Below are 3603 nucleotides of genomic sequence, written 5' to 3'. Positions count from 1 at the left end.
ACTTCTCTCATTCTTTTTAGGGAAAAGCAATGAAGGAAGGCTTTCCCACATAAATGACATCTATGGGGTTTCTCTCCAATTGGGTTCTCTCATGGTTTCAAAGATAAGAACTTTGACTGAAGGTTTTCCCACACAAATGAAATTCATGGGATTCTCTCCAATGTGAGTTCTCTCATGATTTAGAAGATAAGAACTTCAACTGAAGAAAGTTCCCACACAGATGATATTCCCACAAAGATGATACTCATGGGGTTTCCCTCCAATGTGAGTTCCATTATATCGTCCAGAGATTTCATGAAGGATTTACCATTTTGTTGATATTCATATCATTTACATCCAGTGTGAATCTACTTATGGTGATAAAAAGATGAACGGTCACTGAGGACTTTTGCAAATGGTTTGCTTAAATATTGTTTTTTGTGATATGAATTAATGTAGGATGTCATTGTGGATCTGTGAGAGGGATCCTCTTGCAAGTAATTATATTTAAAGGAATTCTTTTCAGTATGGGATCTTTGCTGTGGGGAATTAGATAAAACATAGTAAAACTTTTGTCCATATACATAAACTTCTTCATTCCCCTCCATATTATTCTAGTCTAATCTTCCAGTGATAGTCTTCAGTTAAAATCTTTACTATGTTATTATCATATACACATGTACTCCTTTATGCACAGATATTTCATCTATTATAGCAGTCCAAGTGCAGAGCTATCTGATCAGTTTTGAACTTCATGGTGTTTCAAAGATAATATATGTGAAACATGTTGATGCAGTCATTTTTTTATATGAATTCAGGTTAGAACTTCGTGGTCAGGTTAATTTTTCCCTAAATTCAAACCATGACAGATTTTTGCTGGATTAACATTTAATCCAATGTTAATTACAGTTACATGATTGCACTGAATTCATAATTTATTTCATCCTAGATATTTATTTGGAAAATTAGGGTTCACATGATGAAGCTTACCAATGAAATGATGTTAGAAGTGTCTTTCCAAGATCAGATGAGATTGGGTCTCCTCAATGCCTACCATGTCATTGAACACCAGACCGAGTTTCTTACAGTTATCTATTGTAAAGGAGTTAATTTTGTCCTTGATTTGTAACATGTGTTCACACACTTGTGTATGTAAGCCACCTGTTGCAGCTCTGAATCATCAATCACCAGGTTAGAGACATACTCCTCATTTTCCACTCTCCTCTTCTTGCTTTCCACTTCAGAAATAGCTGGCTCTTTCTTTGTGGCTGCTTTGGGGGAGGTCCTGACTCCTGGCTTAGGTGCAGAAATGTTTGGGACCACTGTGTACTCTACTACTGCTCTGAGCCTTCATCAGATACATGTTTCAGAGCATGTGTGATGCTCTCCCTCTGATTAATCTGAGCATGAAGCAGAGTCATCTGAGTCTGAAGGGGTAGGGAATGTAGGATGAGGCAGATCTGGTTGGGTAGGGGGAGGACCAATTCCAGGAGAGGGTCCAGATGGCTATCCATTCAGTTCTTTTGCTACATGGACCAGTCCAATGGTATGATTCTCCTTAATGGAAATCTGCAGCTCTCTCCATATACTCAAGTAACCTTTGACCCAGTCCACATGCTTCTTATCCACATCTTTGTACTCCTTGAGGACTTGATATGTATATAATGTGGCAGCATCATTCATTTCTTTCACATAAGAGCCAAGCTTGGGAGCCATAGCCACCCAACCCAGGGCCTGGATGCTTTCACAGACAACTCAGTGAACAACTTGCTGCCTCTCTTCTTCTCCAGAAATGTTATCATTTCTTGGATCTGATCTGAGATGGGTAACAATTCAGAAAACAGTACCTGCTGGTTGCTGGCATTGAGAGACTGTATGCAAGAGGGCTCACACCAAATTCACACCTGTGTGGACCATTTATGTGCACTTTTACACGTCTCCTCTAATCTCTTTACTGATCTTCAGGAACTCTGCTACAGGTCCAGTAAGCAGGAAGTCAAATGCTTGCACATTAGGAGCTGCTTCTTTTGGATGACTGTCTCTATAAACTTGGTGCATGCCAGACCTTGGATACTACCTTCAGATGACCCACTACGCTCCCCAATCTTTCTGCTTGTTTTTGCATGTTGTCCATAATGTCCCACCTCAGAGTTCTGCCTCACCTCAAGACAGCAAACCGCCACTCTCTCTGTCTATGGTTTCTTCATTTATTCTCCCTACCTTGTTCTCTCTTTCCTGTTCTTCTGGGACAAACTTACATGAATTTTTGTAAGCTTGATGATGACAAATAAGTCCCTTAGGCTCTGTTTCTTTTACTCCTCAGACTGGATATCATTTGAGTACCTCCAACTTTGCTGGTTCTCTTTTGTTAGTTTGTTACTGCTTTAATAGGTTTTTAAGTTCTCTAGTGAAATTTTTATTACATTCATTGTAATACTTAACAACAGAATTCCTGTTAGGTGTCTTTTTCTCATTTCTTTCACTTTATTGTATTCTCTATTTGGTGGTACAAGTTGTTCTGGTTTCCTTTATTTCTTTGCCCATGGTTTTATCAAATCTGTTAGAATATTTGAGAGAGTTAAATTAAATATTTTTCTAGTAAATCCTTTGTCTATGTTTCCTTATGTAGAGTTTCTGCTAGTTTCTTTCTTCTCCCTGTGAATGAGATTATTTAATAACTTTTGAAAACTGGACATTATGAATATTATATAATGTGGTACCTATTGTGATCTGATTCTCTCCCTCCTATATTTTTTGTTGATGCTTTTTGTTGTTTGTAATTGTTTCTTTGCTAATATATATTCTTTTTTTAAAGATTTTAAAAATTTCTCTCCCCTTCTCCCCCCCAATCCCCCATTGTCTGCTCTCTGTGTCTATTTTGCTGCGTGTTCTTCTTTGTCCACTTCTGTTTTTATCAGCAGCACAGGAATCTGTGTTTCTTTTTGTTGTGTCATCCTGTGTGTCAGCTGTCCGTGTGTGCAGTGCCATTCCTGGGCAGGCTGCACTTTCACACTGGGCAGCTCTCCTTACGGGGCACACTCCTTGTGCTTGGGGCTCCCCTACACGGGGGACACCCCTGCGTGGCATGGCACTCCTTGCGTGCATCAGCACTGCACATGGGCCAGCTCCACACGGGTCAAGGAGGCCCAGGGTTTGAACCGTGGACCTCCCATGTGGTAGGCAGATGCCCTATACACTGGCCAAGTCTGCTTCCCACTAATATATATTCTAAACTAATTTTAAAGACTTATTAATGAATGATGTTGTTAACGGGGAAAAGTATGGGAGAGGGAGGAGGGTTTATGGGGATCCCCTATATTTTCAATGTAACATTTATGTAATCCAAGTCTTCTTTCAAAATAAAGAAAAAAGAAACAAAAAAAGAGACTTATTTGATGTGTGTGATCACTGAAGTCTCTGTCCTATTACTTTAATGGGTAGCTATTTAATTAATAGAGATTTCCATAAATGTTTGGATCCACAAAAATGAAATAAAGGACATCAACAAGCGGAAATATTCTCCAGATATTTTTTGAGCATTTATATATCCCTGGGCATATATTTGATCCCCTACTCTCCCCACTGTAGAGAGAAGGTTTTTATAGCCCTTATCCCTCCATCTAC

At 39.1% G+C, this 3603-nt stretch overlaps 1 pseudogene; it reads right to left on the bottom strand.

Moving 5' to 3' along the window:
• Window positions 1–982: 982 nt before the first annotated feature.
• On the bottom strand, window positions 983–2113 carry LOC101446779 (adenylyl cyclase-associated protein 1-like; annotated as a pseudogene).
• Window positions 2114–3603: the final 1490 nt, after the last annotated feature.

Source organism: Dasypus novemcinctus, chromosome 5 (assembly GCF_030445035.2).
Source record: "Dasypus novemcinctus isolate mDasNov1 chromosome 5, mDasNov1.1.hap2, whole genome shotgun sequence".
Taxonomy (NCBI): domain Eukaryota; kingdom Metazoa; phylum Chordata; class Mammalia; order Cingulata; family Dasypodidae; genus Dasypus; species Dasypus novemcinctus.
Note: the sequence above shows the minus strand (reverse complement) of the source record. Positions and strands in the feature narration are given on the sequence as shown.